The following is a 21,830-nucleotide window of genomic DNA, read 5'->3' on the forward strand; positions in this document are numbered from 1 at the left end:
GATGTGGGGCTTAATCCCAGGATCCCAACATCATGACCTGAGCTGAAACCAAGAATCAGTTGCCCAACTGGCTGAGCCCCCCAGGCTCTTCAAGGTATTCCTTAATCTAATTGTCCTTTAGGATTCTTTGATTTACCAGAAAATGACCAGGCTGGCAGTATAACTAGTTATCTTTTCATGAGGAATTTGTGACATTCTTGTCGTGGGAGTGGCATTTGTTATGTTCTGTCACTACCTGCTATCTTTCTTTTCCTCTAAACACCATGAGAACACTGTCTTATCTTTACGTCTTTTACACACTCTTCCCCTCTTGTAGACCATTCCTAGGTACCTTTCACCTCCGCCCATCTCTTGGCCATTTCTCCTCATCATTCTGGTCTTAGTTTAGCTGTCACCTCTTTTGGAACCCCTTGTTCAGTGAGATGAGGTAAGCAGCCATTCCTTGCCCCATTATATGGCCTTTGCCTTTTTACTTTGCCACAACTAGACTATAAAATCTTTTAAAGTGGAGGTCAGGCCACCTTCATCATGGTTTCCCCAATCCCTCGGATATGCCTGACACAGAGTAAGTATCTAATAATTATTTGTTGAATGAAACTACAAAGATTCTAATAATATAAAATTGAACTTAAACATAAAAGCAGTTCTGTGTTTTAGACAATAAATTTTCAGAATTTGCAGGATTCCTAGATTTTCACTTTGTTTTTCCTATAGTAATATATATTGTTAAGAATGGTGGGATAACAAAAAAAAATAGATTTGAATTGCAATTATGGTTTGCGCTTAAGGAGTCATGAGATAGCCATTTGTAATTTCAAATGACCACGTTAATATAAGTAAAACCTGTGTTAGTTAAGATATAAACACAGCTAAAAATTTTAAGTCAAATTAAATCGAATTGGGGAGAGGGACGTTTATCTATTTAATTCCGAAAGTTTAGGCTCATTGCTTTATTTTGATACACTTCTGTTTTTAAAAATATAATTTCTGAAAAGACCAAAGAATTTTTTTCCAAATTCTAACATGTGCTGGAAGAGAACATCAGTTTTGTCATTATTTTTGGACTACCCTTACACTCTCAGAAAACAGAATGCATAATAATCTTTTCTTTCTTTAACCAGTGAAACATAGAAATATACTAAAGCTCTAACATGAAAATGACTCTTGTTTTTTGCAGTATCTTAATTTGAGAACATATTCTACAGCAATATCTTAATTTGAGAACGTATTCTACAGTTCCCCCATTAGAATCACTCATCAGTTTGCAAAAGTTCAATTCTTAAAGTTTGTTAAGTCAGTTGTTGATTTCTCTGATCCATGATTTTTTTTTTAAATTCCCACCTTATTAATGGAGATTAGGCCCACAAACTACAGTACAGTGTTACAGGCTCTAGAATCAACATGCTTGAGTTCAAATCCTGACCTCAAAAATTACTGTTTGACTTTGGGCAAATTAATCAACTTCTGTGTAACTTGGTTTCTTCAACCATAAGTGGGGAAAATGATTGCACCTATCCATTGGCTTGTTTTCAAAATTACAAAGCACTTGCAAAGTACACACTGTTAACAGTGTCTGGCAGGTGTATTCAATAAATGTCACCTATTATAGTTATAATTATTAATCAGTCCTTGAAACAAGAAGTCATTTATTCCTTTATTCAAAAATATTAATAGAGCCCCTACTATGTCCTAGACATTTTACTAGGTACAGGGAATACAAGGTAGGTGAAAATAAGCATGATCCCTACCCTCATAAAACTTACGGCCTAGTAGAGGAGACACAGGCATTAAATAAAAAATCATACCAATAAGTGTAAAATTGCAGCTGTGGTTATGTACTACGGAGGAGGCCTACGATACCAGGAGAGCTCATGTTCAGAAGAAATTGATAATGGCAGGAAAGCTTCCTTGATGACTGAAGGATACCAAAGTCTGCAGGTAGAAGGGAGAATAACCAGGCAAGGAAATGGACCTAGGGCTGGTGTCCAGAGCTTGGAGAGCCAGCTGGAGAGCAAGGACAGAGATGGAGAGGTAGGCAGGTAGAGATCATACAGGATGTTGCAGGACATAATTGGTCTTTCAAGACTAGTGGGAAAGAAGTGAAGGACTGCATTTCAGTTTGGAGACTGGGTTGGAGTCTCCCAAAGTGTAAAAGGTAGGAGAAGGTAGGGAAAAATGATATCCCTGGCTTGGTCCTTCAGGCTAAATTTTGAAATCAAAGTATTTATCATTACACCCTCCTGACTCCTGAATCCCCTCTCCTCCCTGGGTCATGTCATCTGGCCCATAACTCTCAGGCCACTATTTACCCCTCTGCATCAAGCTAGTCAGGACCGCCTTGCCCAAGGAAATACTTCCTGCTCCAAAACACTCTACCTTGCCTGCTTCTAATAAAAATCTCATTCTGGTAGAAGTGTTAGGTTCATGAAAGTATTTAGAGGAGGGCATACTGACAGAATTGACTGAAATGAAGAAGTGAGAGCTGACCTGAAGAACAGTTGTTCTCAAACTTTTGGGGCCTCTTTACATTCTTAAAATTTGTTGAGGACCACAGAGAACTTTTATTTACATTGGTTATATCTATCTGTATGTATCATATTTGAAATTAAGGCTAGGAAATTTTCATTTATTTAAAAACAATAAACCTGATGTAATATGATTTGTGAAACTTACATATTTTTATGAAAACAACCCTGTATTTTCCAAAACAAAAAGAAAAACTAATGAGAAGAGTATCATTGTTTCCCATCTTGCAAATCTCTTAATGTCTGGCTTAATATAAGACAGCTGGAGTTGCCCGTTTCTGTACCAAATCTTCCAGTATAACATGTAGCCTCTGGAAAACCTCTCTGTATAATTGTGAGAGAATGAGGGCGAAAAAGGTAAAGGTAAATGATGTCTTAGAATGATCACGGAAGTGTTTTTTTTTTTTTTTCCTAAGATTTTTGTTTATTTATTTGACAGACAGAGATCACAAGTAGGCAGAGAGGCAGGCAGAGAGAGAGGGGGAAGCAGGCTCCCCACTGAGTGGAGAGGCTGATGCGGGGCTCGATCCCACGACCCCAGGATCATGACCCAAGCCGAAGGCAGAGGCTTTAACCCACTGAGCCACTCAGGCGCCCCACAGAAGTGGTTCTTTATCTCACCAACCTCCCACATTAGGGACCCCTGGGTCCCTGAACCACACTGGAGGAACTGCTGCTCTAGAAGAAGGCCTTCAGTGGGAAAAACGAGAGGCTTCATAGGTCAGAAGACTCTTTTCTGAGACGGCTTCTCAGGGAGTCGAAAAAGTGAGCTGAAAGGATTCAGGCAGTGTGGCTCCAATCTGTTTCTGCTTTTCAGCTGCTTCCTCCATGTATCTTTTTGAACCCATTACATTCTCAAAAAATTCCAAATGATTTTTAGTGTTTAGTGGAGACTCTTGTGGTTGTTTAGACAGTACTTGAAATTCCTGAAATGTGATATTTTTGCCTCAGTTACTGGTGAAAAGCTTATTCCCTATTCCAAGTAAATTGTGGTCCCCTCATGGCTTCCCGGAAACATCAGATCACTTAGCTTTCTGTGACATAGCCTCGCCTAGAGATTGCAGGTTCACCGTGTTTATTATCTTTCAAGAAGAACTGATTTGTGAGGTGTGGCTAGAGTCACAAGAAGTTTCTTCATCTCTGTGGTCCTTTCCAGTTCAGAAGTGACATGATTTTATTTATTTTCTTACGTGGCCCACGAGCTCTATTCTAAAGGCAACTAAAATGTTTGCAACAATGCGTCATTTAAAAATGAGTTTGGCTTCTCTCAATGACAAGCTTGAAGAACAACATTCCTTTAGATGAGTTTTGTTGTATGTGTCAAAAATTCATTGTCATTCCTTTTAATCACATCTTGTACCTACAATGTAAGCTCCACCATCACTACTAGGGAAAATAATTCTGCCCTTTTTTAGTTTAGTCTAATCACATATTTCTACCCATGCGGATATTAAATACTTCATTTTTGTCCCCCCACGATCATAAAAGTGGGGAGAGGAAAAGCCATGCTGATTAAAAAGGCTGAGAAATCTATGCTTTTCTTTGAAACAGCCCAACAGGAGAATTGAAGGTCTTTGACTACTATAGTTTATTTCCTGAATCATTAGGAACTTGTTTTAAAGAGGAACATACATATGTGATTAAGAAAGCATTCCAGAATAACAACTAAAACACTGTTTGCATTCCTTCATTTGAACTGAAATTCTCGACTTTTCTTTTAAGAAGTGCACTCACAGGTAAGTGGCTGGGAACAGGTTGGGGCTTAGTCAGAGGTCACAGCAGAGTGGCCCATAGGCTGTGCTGCAAACACAGATGACAGATGTGCTTTCTTTGACCTGTCTAGTGGTGTGTGTGTGTCTGGGTGTGCGTGTTAGTTTTGTCTTTCATCTGAATTTGAATGCATACACTAGGTTGTCCTAGGTTGTCCCCACTCCTTATTATTTTACATATCACCTGATTCAGACACTTCCCTTGTCAGTCTGGCTGCTTTCAGCATTTGAATTAACATTGCTACAACAAGTAGCCACAGCTGGGAGAATTGAAAAATAGAGACCAATAAGATTACTTTTCTGTGACATAAGAAATCTTCTAGTAGAAAATTATTTGATAAGAAATAATTGTTAGGTTTTTTATTCTTGGACTTACAAAAAAATAACTTTACAGTCAGGTGAAAAATAACAATTAATTGAGAAGCATGCCTCAAAAATGACATTTATTATATAAGGACGTTTTTAGTAGTTTAACATGGGAGTTGAGGTATATAATTATGAAAAGGGTCATGTGTTCCTGAGGTCATCTGTCACAACTTGGTTTTTGCATTATGTTAATGCTTATTACTTATGTGGCATTGGTTTATCTAGAAACAATATTTAATGTACATTTAAATATATAGAATCAGCCATACAACTAATTTATTCTAGAGAAGAACTTTGCAGCATTGGTTTATCTGGAAGGTCCCACAGCACCACCTAGTGCTTTGTATTTTATTTTGCATAATATTTTTGAAAATTTAAAAATTCTGATCACATTTTAACATCAAATATGATACTGGAATAAGTATCAGGATTAAGCAGTATTATAAATAGAATAAGATAAGGTCATTCTTAGCTATTTAGTTAAAGATTTTAAGTGGAAATAAAAAATATTGATTTTTTATAACAGAAGTATTATAAAACAGAAGTATTATAAAAATTTACTATTTCTAGTTCACAACCAGAGATACTCTTTAAAAGATTGTTACATTACATGTGACCTAATGGAGGTATTGGTAAGTTTTTTTTTTTAATCCAGAACAGCTGCTGATTCCTTTTATTTGTTTATTTTTATTTGCTTCTCCATAATAATTCAAAGGTCATTTTTCCAGGCTTCTTTTTGAAGTCTATGAATTCCCAGTCTTCATACACTAATTAACACTACATACCATAGCTCTTAATCAATTTCAGACAAAACTGTATAATTTCTTTTAAAATTAGAAGTTTGAGGTGTTTAGAGATGGAATGTTATAAAATACTGACACATTAAAAAATGAGTCAAATAAAAGAATGAGGTGCAGTTATATATTCAAGGACCATGAAGTGAGAAAAATAAATCTATGTGCAAAGTACTACATATAGTACAATTTTCTTAAGAGCACATTTGAATAATTTAGAAAGGTTTAGATGGATGTGTGAGTGGGTAAAGGGATGGATGGATACTGGTATATTATTTTATTTTCTGGAGGGAGTCACAAGAAACTTAACATTTCTGGCAGAGAGTGAAGTACTAGGATATTTCACTTTTCATTATTTGTCTATACAAATAAGATTTTTCCAATCAAATTCATGTTTTACATTACTTAAGGTCAACTAGAGTTCTTTTGAGTATCAAGATTATGAGCTATTTCATTTTTTCAAGTAATATCTATCTGTAATAAAAACAAAGCCTTTTTTAGGGAAAAAAATAAACTAACATTGCAGGACACAGCATCTGTCTTTTAGATTTATCTTTTCAGAAGGCCCTATGACAGATTACTTTTTATTATGGGAAGTATAAGCTTTAAGAAGGCAGAGAATTTTGTCAGTTTGTCACACTGTATCCTTGATCTCTAGGATAGTATCTGGCACATAATGCTCAGTAAATAAGTGTTGAATGAATGAATAAGAACATATCACATTATGTCCAAATTATATAGTAATGGCATATATTATAGTAGAATTTTACTCTATATACATATATTTAAGTAAATATGTGCAGTTTCATTCTTATATCTGATGTCATTTAAAACATAAACACTAGTAAGTATTATTTCAAAGTCTGTAATAACAATGACATTCAGTTGTATCCTGAGATGTTTGCGTTATGGCCTTTTTGTATGTATTTGTCTTATTAAAGACTTTATGTATTCACATTAGCTGTATTTGGAACTCAGTCATAATGAAATTCAGTCAAAATGTTTACTAAAGAACACTACTCTCATCATTTGCCTTGTATATTTCAGATACTGATAGTTCTACCATAGTAACCTAAATGGTTGCTACTTTAAAGTTTCTGCAATAACACATATTAATCATAAAATGCTAATTACACATTAAATGTACTCAATTCCTAATTACATATTTAAAATTTCATGACATTTTATAGCTACCTGTTAGTGAAAATCCATTCATAGACATAAGTGTATTGTTTTATTTTAAACATAACAGTGGTTCTTATTGATGTCGTATGCATAGATTTTTTTTTTAAACTGTCAAAGTGTGTAGAAGTTGCCCTCTACTGGGGAACTAGAAAAATTATGTTGACATAGATTTTCAATTTTCTTAAAGACTCTTAAGTTCCTTGGTGTAATTGACCAGATGATCATTTCTTGTTCTCTGGCACTTTTTAGTTCCAAAGATATAGAAGTGGTTAGCAGACAACATTTAAAAATAAATATCTGATACAAATACCCTTACAGTCATTTCTGAATGGAAACATTGGCTATTCTTCTTAAAAACTTTTTTTAAGATTTTAATTTTTTAAGTAATCTCTACAAATGTGGGGCTTGAACTTACCTCAAGATCAAGAGTTTTGTGCTCTATGGACTGAGCCAGCCAGGCACTCCTCCTCCTTAATAACTCTTTAGTGCCAACACCCAACAGTGCTGATCCAGAAGTAATTGTATAGGAATGGGTCTTCACTGAAACATTAAGAGGAATTAGCTGTATATAATTATATAACTAAAAATGAGGACTCTTTTTAGTAATTCACCCTGGGAATTTGGAGGACCAAAGTCTAAGCACTAAAAAGAATTTTAAGCTAGCTCTTTTGCGTTTTTCTGAGTCTAGAGGTGAAACTTGATTATAAAAGAAGTGGTTTACTTTTATTAAATATTAAATGTTTTTGTTATTATGTTATGTTAGTCACCATACAGTGCATCATTAGTTTTTTGATCTAGTGTTCCATTATTCACTGTTTGCACTTAACACCCAGTGCTCCACGCAATATGTGCCCTCCTTAATACCCATCACCAGGCTCACCCGTCCCAACCCCCTCTCGTCTAAAACCCTCAGCTTGTTTCCTAGAGTACATAGTCTCTCATGGTTCTTATCCCCCTCTGATTCACCACCCCCCTCATTTTCCCCTTCCTTCTAATGTCCTCCATGCTATGCCTTATGTTACACAAATGAGTGAAACCATATGATTGACTTTCCCTGCTTGAATTATGTCACTTACCATAATGTCCTCCAGTCCCATCCATGCTGATGCAAAAGTTGAGTATTCATCCTTTCTGATGGCTGAGTAATATTCCATTGTATATATGGACCACATCTTCTTTATCCATTCATCTGTTGAAGGGCATCTTGACTCTTTCCACAGTTTGCCTATTGTGGACATTGCTGCTGTGAACATTGGAGTGCATATGGCTCTTCTTTTTACTGTATCTGTATCTTTGTGGTAAATATATAGTAGTGCAGTTGCTGGCTTATAGGATAGCACTATTTTTAATTTTCTGAAGAACCTCCACAATTATTAAACTTTTTATACCAGAAAAAGCACATGATCATAAGATGACAAAGTATGTTTACCAATTGTAATAAGCTGATAAATTAATGTTCTTCCTCATCTCATCACTGTTTTTCCTTCTGCCTCTAGGAATTCTTCCAGGCCTTGGGGAGCACTGGCTTAGAGAGGTTCAGGGTCTAAGATCCATCCAGTTCAGACCTCAATATCACATTGTATGTTCTTCCTTTCCTGCCCACTGATATCTAATAAAAATAAACATGTTATTAAGGAGAAACCTATTCAAAGTACATGTTGATGGTAATGGGGTGAGTCAGGAAAGGCGACTTCTTAAAGTCGGCCTGAACATCAGAATCCTACTGCCTCTGTTTTGGTAAGGTTGAGAGGGCTTGTGGACTAGGGATGCTCACCTGAGGACCATTGGTCAGTTCCCCTCTTCTCTCAGTTGAAGCCTCTCTGAATCACAAAGCTCAGGACCAGTTTTCTAAGCTGCAGGAATGGCTTTAGCTAAGGATATGATAAAAACCAGAATAAATCAGGCCATTGATATATGAGACAAGGCAAGTAGAGTGCAGCTGTCTCCATTCATTCTGTCCATTTTTGCACTCAGTATTGATCGTCACAGCCAGATCTAACAGCAGTGTGTGCTGTCACTTAGATGCATCCAAAAGGAATGGATGGGCTCTGCCAAACCCATTCATTTCACATGTCTAGACACAGTATGGTTTTTCTTGTTTGTTTGTTTGTTTGTTGTTTGTTTATGGTCAAGGTCTGTCATAACTCTGAACTCTAGTTTTGATTACACTGTTCTTTCAAATGTCTTATTTAAAAGAAAATAAATTAATAATTATTCCATATATTTACTTTAACATCCAGAAGTCTTCATTAAAGGCCCTTCCCTAGATCTCCACAAATCACTTTTCATTGCCTCCCTTCTCTCTCTTCCCTGACCCTCTTATCATCCCCTCTTTTTTATCCTCCACGTCTCTACCTTGCTTTCACAAAATTTTGCACAAATGTTCTCCCATACCCCTGCTGGAAATTCATGAGCCTTTTCGGGATGGGAGGAAGGCAGCACCTGGTCTAATTTTATTCTCTATGTCCTTTTTGCTTTAGACATGTAAATAGTGCTGAGGAATAGTTTTCAGGTCTTCTGTAAGTAAGTCTTTCTCTACTCACCTAGCTGGCTTATAGAAGACAGTGAGGTATCAGAAATAAAGAAGTGGGCAGGGAATTTGAAGCACTTACTGTCCTCTGCTTCGTGTTTCCACTAACTCTGGGCTGTGGGTGAGAGACACTCTTAGGTCTCAATTTTGCAATCTGTAAAGTGAGACAGCAAATGATTCTCGAAATTCCTTTTATTTTTATCTATTTATTTATTTTTTAAAAAGATTTTATTTATTTATTTGACAGAGAGAGAGATCATGAGTAGGCAGAGAGGCAGGCAGAGAGAGAGGGGGAAGCAAGCTCCCCACTGAGCAGGGAGCCCGACGTGGGGCTGGATCCCAGGACCCCAAGATCATGACTTGAGCCAAAGGCAGAGGCTTAATCCACTGAGCCACCCAGGTGCCCCTCGAGATTCCTTTTAGCTCGAATTCTCAGATATCTCTAACTTCTCCAAGAACTCCTAACCACTGTATAAACACATGGTGGTAGAGACCATGGATTCTGGAGCCAGATACATTGCTTGCCTCCCACTCTGCCATTTATTGCTTGGGAATTTTGTATAATTCTTCTGTCCGTATATCTCTGTTTTCTCCTCTATATAGTGGGAATCATAGTGGCACCATTCTCAGAGGATTGTAGTGAGGATTGAATAGTTAGTACACATGAAGAGTATAGAACAGTTCCTGACACATACAGAGTAGGAATTCAATAAATGTCAGCTAGTCTCATTATGATGACAAACATAGGGTTTTAAAGCATTTGAGAAGGTGTGTGTTTCTCATCTAAAGGATATGCTCTTCCCTGAAAGAAACATTTGTGGAAACACAGTCATTCATTTGTTCAGCAAAAAAATGTTAAATATCTAGTCAAGTGTCTAGTATGTGGCAAGTATCCCGTTCTATAAGAGGCATCAATGAGCAAAATGACAGATACACATTGAATCTTTTAAGCCAATGGGTAGTAAATATTCAGTGTTATTTTCATGGCCTAGAGAGAATTCCTTAGTGCATTCTTTTCATGTATTCGTATACCACTGGCAGATTGTATTTATAATCTTTGATCCTATGTTGGTTTCCTACAATCCATTTCCTGAATACCTTTTTACATCTCCTACTTCCTTCTTTGCTCTTTTTTTTTTTTTTCCTTCCTTTCTAACAACTTTTCATCCCTTTGGACCATCTCTTGACCTCTCAACCTTTATTTTTATTTCTTTGGCTGGAGTTCTGCCTCCTGGTACTTCCTACAGCCTAGCCATAGTCTCTATAAGCTTCTCTTTTCTCAACTATAAAATTGGGATAATCAATTTATTATTGGAATTTAAAATTAAATAATGTTTGTGAAGCACATAGCACAGTTCCTGGTACATAGTGTCCATTAATAAATGTTGACTATTGTTATGAAGTCCGTATTTGGTATCACTAAAACTACCAGCTCCTGTGTATAAGATTCAGAGACTTTGGCTGACCATTGCATAATGTGGGACCATCCTCTTGGCATTTTAAGAGTTGTGCTTCTTCTGTATAATATTTGCTCTGCTGCTAATGATCTTTCATAGGATGTTATGTGTATTCCCCAGGAAAAGAAAACCACCACGACACACCAGACTGCAGCCATGTGACCACAGTGGAGGCCTTGCAGGCCAAATTGAACCTTGACAAATCCTTGCTCAGCCTTGAAAGCTCGTGTCATCAAAAAGCAATTTTGACTTAGTTTCCTTTTGCTGCCTCTTTGGTCCAATATATACTCTACAAAAAGCATTTTTTAAAAATATTTTTTATGTATTTGACAGAGAGAGATCACAAGTAGGAGGAGAGGAGAAGAAAGAGAGGGGGAAGCAGGCTTTCCACTCGGCAGAGAGCCCGATGTAGGACTCGATCCCAGGACCCTGAGATCATGACCTGAGCCAAAGGCAGAGGCTTAACCCACAGATCCACCCAGGTGCCCCCAGAAAAGCATTTTGAAGAGGCTCCTTTGGAAAATTACTTATTGCATGTTAAATCTGTAAACTTAGAAGACATTTATGTGAAAGACACTTGAAAAATACAGAAAATTTCCACATCCATCTCACTTTAGGCTTTAGTTGAACTTGAGATTGTCCTTAATCTAGATAGAAAAAGCAAAGTTAATAGTTTTAATACAGATCCACGAGTTTACATGGTCAGAAAAGAAGATTTACTTTTTCACTTAATGGGTAAAAAGAAAAATCGTGAGTTTGAACACTGTTTTTTCAGCCTTTACATATATCACCATATTCTAATTAGCAATGTACATGTTATTTCCCTTTTGTGTTCTTGTGTTTATCCTTTTTCTTCTATAGCTCTGGATGTCAGGACTCGAAACTCCACACATTCTGCCCACTACCAGCATCCTGCTGTTCATTCACACACACACACACACACACTCCCCACTCCCTGGCCCTTCCCTTTGCTTCCATCATCTTTGCAAAGAGAATCATCTTCAGATTAGGAACGGTAAAGTAAATATTGGCAAAAGGAAAGTAGGCCCAAGATTAGCAGACTCTGTCTTCTGACCCAGACAAATTACTTCATAGCGTCCTGAGAACACTAACATTTGCGATTGCTGAATTGCTATCTTTGACAAATCATAAAGAAAAGGAGTAGAATCAGCAGCTGGGCATGTGCAAATGTCACTGCAAATATCAAAAAGGGGAAGAAAGTAGATTTTACACACTATTACCTGGTCATTTTGTTTTCAGTCTGGAGAAAAATTGAAGAAAGGGTAATTAAGTAGTGTGGTATAAGCAGTTACAAAGGAACATGCTGTGATATTTGGAAGCCAATGTGGGTTCACCAAAAACCCAAGTTCTTAAAAGTAAAAGTTTGTTACACTTATGCATTTCTTTTTAAACTATAACTGCTAATCCAAAACAACACCTTAGAGCAGGGGTCCACACTACAGCCCTTGGGCCAAATTTGACCATGCCCATTTGTTTTCTTACTGACTTTGGTTGCCTTTCAGCTACAGTAGCACAGTTGAGTGATTGTTTGTTTGTTTTTTAAAGATGTTATTTATTTATTTATTTGACAGAGATCACAAGTAGGCTGAGAGGCAGGCAGAGAGAAAGAGGAAAGGGAAGCATTGAGCAGAGAGCCCAATGTGGGGCTCCATCCCAGGACCCTGGGATCATGACCTGAGTTGAAGGCAGAGGCTTTAACCCACTGAGCCAGCCAGGCGCCCACAGTTGAGCAATTGTAACAGAGCTGTCTGGCCAGCAAACCCTGAAATAATTGTTATTTGGCCCTATTCAGAAAAAGTTTGCCTCCCCCTGCTCTAGAACTAAATCAGTTCTTTTTGAATTTTAATGTGTCTACAAGTATTCTGGAAATCTTGTTAAAAATCCAGATGATGATACAATAGACCTGGGATGGGGTCTGAAATTCAGCAATTCCTGACAAGCTTCCACGCGAGACCAGTGCTGGTGGCCCAAAGACCACGGTTTAGTCTAGCAGGGATCTAGATTTGAAGCATACATTTAGAAAATTCCCCAATTAAAAAAAAGAGAGAGAGCTAAGTATGAGTTGGAAGTCAGCGTAAGTTGGTTAGACTCTTACTAATTTTAATCATAATGTTCAAGAAATGTTAGAGGATCAGTGTCATCTTGGAGAGATTTTTCTGGTCATTTAAAAATCACTATCTAATTATCATTCTCAAAAAAATAATTAATTATCATTCTCCTGTACAAGTAAGGGTATTTGAAGGAAGCAGTAATGAGTTTGATAACTCAAATGTTGAGATAACCAGTATCAGCTGGGATGGCCTGCTGGACATTTCCTCTGTTGGAAGACAATTCTCCATGTATCTCTCACATCTCTGTACATCTTGTCATCAGAGGCACTGATGGCCCTTTGTTCTCAGCTATCTTCTCAGGAATGTTTCTATAGTGAATGGCCTTGAAAGATAGAAATAGTATCTCCCTCTGGAACAAATGGCAGGTACACTTATTGCCACGGAAATATAAAGATAGTATTTCCCTCCAGAGCAAATGATAAGCATGCTTTCTGTTCCTTATAAAAGATTTGGATCCCTAAACTCAGTATTTCTTCTCTGGAATGCAACCCACCATAGGTGCAGGCATCCATCTGAACCCATTTACACCACCCTGCTTGACTTGGGGGTGAGGGGAGCTGATGCTCGCTTAGTCGGCATCATTCCTATCCTGTGAGTGATACCGCCCTGTGGCTATGACCCAGGAGTCTTGTGTTTTCTTCCAGTATCCATGAAGCCATGGTCAGCTAACTTGTTACCTTCACAAGATGGTGAAATCTGAGCCCCATCACTGTCTTAGACACCCGCTCCCATTAGTCACTACACAGGTTTTCCAATCACTGACTTGCCCCTGCCTGAACTTCACCTACTTAATATAGAAAATAGAAGCTTTCGGAGCACCTGGGTGGCTCAGTGGGTTAAGCCTCTGCCTTCAGCTCAGGTCATGATCTCAGGGTTCTGGGATTGAGTCCTGCATCGGGCTCTCTGCTTGGCAGAGAGCCTGCTTCCTTCTCTCTCTCTCTCTCTGCCTGCCTATCTGTCTATTGTGATCTCTCTCTGTCAAATACATAAAATCTTAAAAAAAAAAAAAAGAAAAGAAAAGAAAAGAAAAGCTCTTAAATGAAAGTCCCTTCAACTTTCTAACATCAAACACATGCAAGTTTGTCTTCATCTGTGCGTAATCTATCTTTTTCTCCCTTTTTACAATGAAGAGCTGTCAGCCATCCCCGTCCTAAAGTTAAACCCTGCAGCTGTGCACTGGGACTCCTTCCCTGCTGCTGCTCCTTCTCTCCTCCCCCACCTTCCCTTAAGGTAATAAGTATAATCCCTTCTCTTTCTAAACCTCCACGCCCTCCAGCCCCATTGACTTCTCCTCTCCTCCTCCTCCTCTTTCTTCTTCTTCCTCTTCTTCTTCTTCTTCTTCTTCTTCTTCTTCTTCTTCTTCTTCTTCTTCTTCTTCTTCAATCAATTTTGAAATCCCCAAGTTTTATCTTTCAAAAGCAAAGCAAACAAACAACAAAACAAAAACCAACATACTGGGTGCCTGGGTGGCTCAGTGGGTTAAGCCGCTGCCTTCGGCTCAGGTCTTGATCTCAGGGTCCTGGGATCAAGTCCCACATCGGGCTCTCTGCTGGGCAGGGGGCCTGCTTCCCTTCCTCTCTCTCTGTGATCTCTTCCCTTCCTCTCTCCTACTGTGATCTCTCTCCTCTGTCAAATAAATAAATAAAATCTTAAAAAACAAAAACAAAAACAAAAAACAACAACAAAAAAAACCCAACATACTTCCTTTCCCTCATATTGATTCCCCTCCAGTTATGGCTCTATCTCTCTCCTCCTCTTGATAGCCAGATTTATCCATCCATCCTTCCTTCCTTCCTCTCTCTCTTTCTTTCTTTCTTGATAGATTTCTTCAAAGAGTGTCCAAACTCTCTCTCTCTCTCCTCTTCCGTTTTAGCTCTCAATCCAGCTTAATGTCCACACTAGTTATCCCATTGAAACCATTTTCTGCTAAGTCTCCTCTGAGCTTGAATGTGCATTCTGTATTCCTGAACGTCTTTCCTTCTCTGTCATAGTAAGCCACCGACTGTATGGTGAGGACTCACTCATCTATAGCCACTGTCCACCCTAGATTGAGCTTCTGTCCCATCTATCCAACTACTTAAAGTGTCTCTAAATGGAGGCCTTATAAACTTCTAGATCCAACATCTTCCTAAAGAAAAATTGATCTACATATATCCCAAGTCTACTGTGGCTCAGTAATTGGCTCCACAGCCTCCCTATTTGGCCAAAACTCACTTAATTTAGAAGACTAAGAAGCCCTCTTTCCATCCTTTTAATCGCCATCCCTCCCTCAATATTTAGTAAATCTACCAGTCCACATATCAAATTCTTCTTGAGGATGTGATGATATCTTTGTCTTGATCATTAAGCTTCTGTCACCTTAGCCCAAATCCACCTCCGCCTGGATTACTGAACAGCCTCCTCATTAGTCTCCCTCCTTTTAATTTCCCACCATTTTAACCTCTTTTCTAAATTACACCCAGACTGATTTCTGCCTAAACCTGGGTATCATCCAGCCCTGGCCCCAGGCCCTTCCCCTAGATCCATGCCTCCAGAATTCTCTCAGGGGCTTCCCCTTGCCTTGAAATGAAGCCACACTCCTCAGCATGGATGATTAGTCCTTCCTGCTTCATCGGGCTTCTAGCTTCATCTCTCCCATGGCCCTCCCCACACTCTACCTTCACCTGCAGTTGGCTGTATGTTCTTCTTGCCTCCAGAGCCTTTGTACAGCCCCTCCTCCCTCCCTGTGTGTTCTCTCCCCACCCGCCTTCTCCGGGGCTGCCCCTTCTTTATGTACCCCACTGCTACTCTGCTTTCCGTTGTCATCAAACTGCTCTCACCTCCCTGTTAAGCACTCTCATAGCATACTGAGACTGTAATTTAAAACACTCACCGTTTTACTGTGGTTGCTTTTCTGTCTTCTGTAAAGTGCTGAGGACATCACTGTACATGTTTCATTGGCCGCTATCCCTCATCTAATGGGGCCTGATGGAGGAGTCACCAAGTAGGTATTTGCTGAATGTTTCAGTGACAGATCAAAATCTCAGAAGATACGAGGCCAAATCTAGTAAGATAACACTTACTATGTACATAAGAACCCTTCATTTTAGTCTGAAGAAACACCACAATCTTTTGGGAATAAGACAGTAGAGGTATTGCTTAACAGAAGTGTCGAAGTTACAGAAGGATGGGTAGAACTGCTTTCTATAATGGGAACTCCTCATAGGCAAGAACCATAGCATAGTCATGCACTAAGTACATTAGTGAGGTAAACAATGCCCACCAGTGGTTGTAGGAGAAGAAAAATAGGAAAGAAAGAACAAAGGTATTCCAAGTTAGTCTTCAAAGACAAGCCAGGGGCTTCACAGAAACTATTTTTTGGAGTTTTATGTAAAAGTCCATTTCAAAATGCTCGCAGTTTTATGTGCTAAGGAAACTTTGGAATCTTTTTCTCATCAGCTCCTGTGATGTGTGATACATGGTTAGCACTCAGTAATGTTTCTTTAATTAAATGTATGTCACTGAGACGAGCCAGCCGTCATTCCTGCAAGGCCTCACAAGGTACTGTTGCTCCCAAGGAGTCCCAGAATCCAGAAATAGATCCTTAGCTCTGCAGGTCCAGAAACTCACTGTGTTTAGCACACCATAATATGGTTGTGTTTTAGGAGCCTGAGGTCAGCTAGTCAGCGTGCTCTTTTTCTTTCTTTCTTTTTTTTTTTTTTTTTCTTTTAAGGTTTTATTTATTTATTTGACAGATAGAGATCACAAGTAGGCAGAGAGGCAAGCAGAGAGAGAAGAGGAAGCAGGCTCCCTGCTGAGCAGAGAGCCTGATGTGGGGCTCGATTCCAGAACCCTGGGATCATGACCCCAGCTGAAGGCAGAGGCTTTAACCCACTGAGCCACCCAGGCGCCCCGCGTGCTCTCTTTCTACCAAAAATGCTACTTGGAAAACAAAACTATTTTTCAACGTTTTCTTGGCAAACATGGACTCAGACGAGAGAGAACTGACTGGATGTTTTTAGTGGCTGGTGTTATCTAGTCTGATGCCACTGTCTTTACTATAGTGCCCTGTGCCTGGCAGACACACCAGAATGCTCAAACCAGCTGCTAGGAACCTTCTTCCCCTGACAGAGCTATGAATATCCTGAGAAATGCTTAATTTGGGGGTATTGAGCCATCCACTCTGTGAAGGTCCAGTTTTAAAGAGGAAAGTGTAGGGAGGTAAGAGGAAAGAGGCCCTTTCCCACCAATCAACCACAGCTTTCTTTCCAGCTACTACTCCTAATGCATTTTTCTTTACTTTATGAAGTTTACTCTGATGTTTGCTCTGAGATCCGTGTTTATCAGGTCATATTATCTGGAGACCATATATCCTGAACATACTACCACTTTATAATTTATTGTTTAAGATGTATTGGCCAATCTCACTCATTACATATTAGTTCAACAAGCATAAGCTTCTCTTGAACTTTTTTTCTTTTTTAAAGATTTTATTTATTTATTTGACAGACGGAGATCACAAGAAGGCAGAGAGGCAGGCAGAGAGAGAAGGGGGGGAAGCAAGCTCCCCACTGAGCAGAGAGCCTTATGCGGGGCTTGATCCCAGGACCCTAGACTTGTGACCTGATCCGAAGGTGGAGGCTTAACCCACTGAGCCACCCAGGCTCTCCTTCTCTTGAACTTTTTAAGATACCACTGTATACTGACTACTGGACAACATGTGAAGACAAACTGGGAGTTTTAGTTGGCATTAACCCTTTAAAAAAAAAAAGTCATCTTAGCATTAACAAAAGTGCAAGGCTCAGAGTAAAGTAGCTGTCAAAGTAGAATTTTCAAAAGCTGAAAACATGACTTTCTTACAAATATAAAGTGAGCTCATGTCGAACACTTATTTGACTGAATAATAGGGGAACCAGCAGGATGGTAAGGTTGATTTCTATGAGGTTATAGGAATGGGGATTAGAGGGGTGCCTGGGTACCTCAGTTAAGCATTTGATTCTTGGTTTTGGCTCATATCATGATCTCTAGGTTGTGGAATCGAGCCCTGTGTTGGGGCAGTGAGGGGGGGTGCTCAGCAGGGAGTCTGCTTGGGATTCTCTTTGTCCTGTGTGCCTTTCCCCCCTCATAAATAAAACTTAAAAAAAAAAAAAAAGTAGGGATTATATAGTCCACCAGAAAAGAATACCAAAATAAGTTCACTAGGTTAAGGACAAAACTGGCTAATACCTATAAGGTAGTAAGACCATAACCTTTGTCATCTTTTTTTCCTACTAGACAGAAATTATTTCTGTATCTACTGGACAGTACTGTATAAGTTAGCATGTAATTTCTGAGCCTGAATTACTAGCAAATAAAAGTCAAACAGAAGTATATCCCTCCAGGTAATTAAATAATCCTTGGATTGGCCTGTTAATGCTCCAGGATGAAAGTTCCAAATTTTGCTCAATTGTCATGAAATGAGTGCTATGAAGGGAGTTGAGGGAAATTGGAAGGGGAGGTGCACCATGAGAGACTATGGACTCTGAAAAACAATCTGAGCATTTTGAAGGGGCGGGGGGTGGGAGGTTGGGGGAGTCAGGTGGTGGGTATTATAGAGGGCACTATTGCATGGAGCACTGGGTGTGGTGCAAAAACAATGAATTCTGTTACGCTGAAAAGAAATTAAAAAAAGAAAGAAAGAAAGAAAAGAAATGAGTGCTATGTGCTCTTAGGTTCACCTGAAGGAGATTAGATCTAAGAGGAGCCTCAGAGCCCTACCCTAGGGAAGTCATGTTGAGGGGGCTGCCTAATGACCTTTAGCCTGGAAAAGACTTAGTGTGGGCCCCTAAATGCTCATCTCAGCATTATTCTTAAATTGTAGGCTTGAGGCAATATAGTTGAAGAGTGCAGAGATTTTATTTACACCACTCAAAAGCATCAATTAAAAGGCCATCCCAAGACAGGAGGGGTGAGACGTGCCCTAAGTTGCTTCAAAGGGGAAGGCAGAGCGACCGTGGAGGTGGTTTGGGATCATTGAAAAGAGAGCTTCTCTGTTGTGAAAGGTCAGCGTTGCCTTCAGAAGAACATTGCCTCTCTGTGGGTTCTCCCGCGAAAGCATAGCCATCATAGCCTCACCTCACTGGTGAGCAAGTGAGGGAGACAGAGGGGGTCACATTTCAGAGGAGTATCTGTTATTCTGTAAAAATTAAGTGATTGCCTTTTAATTAAAAAATAAAAAGCACCTTTTCCAAACCTTTACATTCAACATCCTAGAGACAGACACCTAAGAAGTCAATTTTGGTTTCTGTGTGATAGTAATAGTTGTTGCAGCAAAGTCTTTTGACAACATTTCCTATTTTTAAAAAATGATAATTCACTTAAGTTTTGCCTTTTTAACTAACATTACCGCTGAGAGGTACATTTACATTTTTGGTGTTGTTTTTGTTGTTATTTGGAGGTTTGGGGAGGCTTGTATTGTGACTAAATCTCAGTGTCTGAAATTTGACACTTTTTTCTCCTTCCCACTGAAGCCATTGAAATATATTCACCCAGTTATTCACATCAGAGGTGTAAATGGATTTTCTGAAGGCTTTTTTAAGAGCCAATCAAAGCCAGTCACTTTATGACTAGACTTCTTCAGGTGTTGCAATCAGAAAGCTTAGCACTCCATCCCAATTGCAAGGATGCTAAAACTATGTCTTGACCTTGAATCTGCAAGCAGAGGGGTAACATCTTTTGCTAGAAGTGCTCATCTACCACTTCTTTGATTTTATCCATTTACATAGGATTTACTGGGGAAGAGAAAAGAGACAATCAAATTGAGCCTTCTCTATACCCAAGAGAAAAGAATATGTTTGTCTGACTTTCCATCTCCTAGTGATTGTTGCTGTTACAGTTTACATTTCAGCTCACCCTTTTTACCATCGATTTTGTAAAAACCTGACTTAAAAAAAAATGTATCAACCGTGTCACACAAAGGCTGATCTCTCAATTTGTTTCATGTCATCAAAAAGACATACTGAGTTTGAAGCTCCTCTCAGGTTTACTCTAAAAATACAACCCTGAGGAAATAGGGTAAGACTACAAAGATTTTATTTACACCATTCAGGCTGCCAGGCTGTGGAACCAGGGAGACAGAGATTGAATTCCCGGCATCGCCTCTTCCTAGGTCAAACTGTATCTCTGAGACGTAGTTTCCTTCTGTAGGAGATGGGGATAATAATAGTACCTACCCGATAGGGTTGTTGTGAGAGTTCCATAAGATCACATTCATGAAGTCCTTAGCACATCATTGATGTGAGATAAGCACTCCATAAATGTTGGCTATTAGTATTTTAACAATTATTGTAATGATTGCGCTAAAACTTAACGGTGTTCTTGTCACGATAAATGGCACTGTGGCTGACTCATTTCCTAATACAATTGAAAAACAGATTTCAGCACAGTATAACAATTCAATCTTAATTAAGGAAATTGAATAAACATTTTTTAAGAAAATAATGAGGAATCTTGAATCCAGAATTAGAAAATACATCCTATTTGCCAGGAAATTTTTAATATTTTAGGAATAAATATTATTAAATCTTTAGAAGAATTGCAAAGAAGCTATTATGTTCAACTATACACTTGAAATATTCAGTCAGGAAAACCTGCAGATAATAGTGCTCTGCATTCCAAAATAGCATCATCTTTAAGAATTGGTTATCACCTTGAAAGCAAGATCATACAGCAGCTAATCACTATATACATGTCTGAAGCAGAACTCTGTCGAAAACTGTACTGATTGCTGAAACTTGACACCCAGGACCAGTGGCATAGTCACTGAAGTGAAGTTCTGGCTTTGGGGGTGGGCAAAGCAGGGTCAAATCCAGGTTTTGCCTTTGCCATTTATTTTCTGTATGGCTGTGGGCTGTTTGCTTAGCTTTTCTGAACCCCTATTACCTCATCCATAAAATGGGCCTATGATATAACCTACCTCCTTCAGTGGGGGAGGACCACATTTTAAGAATGTGGTACATGAAAGTGCTGAAGCAAAATGCCATTAATAGTCCTGGTATTATTACTAACACTTTTAGGAATCCACTGCAGCAAAGGAAAATTAGTGGTCACCAGGAAGAATGTGGGTCCCCATATACTTATAAGATGCCAGTGTGGCTTCACCTCCTCTGATATAAGACAAATGCCCTCTGAGTGGTGACAATGCTCAACATTCATCCTAGTTGAAAATTCTAATCCCATCGCAGATACCGTACCTTGTTTCTCATGAGTGTAATTGGTGCTGTTGGTATTTCACAATTAATATTAATTCAAGTTTCTACTTTCTTTTATTTGGATATGGGTGAATTGATAGATAACAAAGGTAAAACTGGTTAGCTTATACTCTTAAGTCCAATTTTTTCTCTATATATGAAATTATTTACCGCCTTACTGTACCTTTACTTGATATTCTTGAGTAGTTTGCCACTGTTGATCAGATCAGATCCACTCCCTCTTCTGGCCATGAGGTCCTTGGTGACCTGGTTTTTGATGCCTCCACTTCATATATTCTTACCCCCTTCTCAACTTTGTATAGCTTTGTGAATTCCCATCCCTCTTCCTGGAACATCCTTGTTTTCCTTTCTGGCAGATCAGTTTCCACTAATTCTTCTAATAAATGGAACTGTACTTCACATATAAGTGGACTTTCAATAAAAGTTTAAGCAAATTGACTTGAAATCAGATAGCTCCCACATAGATTGAAATAGCCAGATATTTTCATTTCCACATAGCCTTGTAAAGTTTGGAATTCTTCCTGAGGTCTAAGTATATTCCATGTCATTGAAGAAAAGACAGTAGCTCTTAAAATTACTTTGGCATTTTGCACATTTAGCTCTCCTAAAGCTGCTGATGAGAACCTGTTTCATAGACAGCAATAGAGTTTTAAAGCCATAATACATATTTTAATAAACAAATTAACACTTAAAATGTTGTATTTGTTATTGCTAGCTGCAAAAGTTTACACAATAAAGAAGCATTTATTCTATTACTTAACTATAAAACAAACTCATCTATGAATCTTCATGTGTAAATCACATGTGGTATATTACCTAAGAAAGTCATAGCAATGTTCATAAA

At 38.7% G+C, this 21,830-nt stretch overlaps 1 protein-coding gene and 1 long non-coding RNA gene across 11 annotated transcripts in view; one reads left to right on the forward strand and one right to left on the reverse strand.

Annotated features, from left to right (window-relative positions):
- The window catches only part of SLC10A7 (solute carrier family 10 member 7), a 257,319-nt gene that overhangs the window by 162,216 nt on the left and 73,273 nt on the right, over nt 1–21,830 (forward strand). The window lies entirely within an intron of this gene.
- Nucleotides 2,969–21,830, reverse strand: part of LOC131832698 (uncharacterized) — a 57,344-nt gene continuing 38,482 nt past the window's right edge. Inside the window, exons 4-10 of the long non-coding RNA XR_009354144.1 lie at nt 15,631–15,722; nt 9,252–9,323; nt 8,414–8,510; nt 8,069–8,248; nt 7,716–7,864; nt 7,055–7,179; nt 2,969–3,451 (exon numbers count right to left, since the gene is read on the reverse strand). This is a non-coding gene — a long non-coding RNA (uncharacterized LOC131832698). The remainder of the gene's footprint in view (nt 3,452–7,054; nt 7,180–7,715; nt 7,865–8,068; nt 8,249–8,413; nt 8,511–9,251; nt 9,324–15,630; nt 15,723–21,830) is intronic.

Source organism: Mustela lutreola, chromosome 1, assembly GCF_030435805.1.
Source record: "Mustela lutreola isolate mMusLut2 chromosome 1, mMusLut2.pri, whole genome shotgun sequence".
NCBI lineage: Eukaryota > Metazoa > Chordata > Mammalia > Carnivora > Mustelidae > Mustela > Mustela lutreola.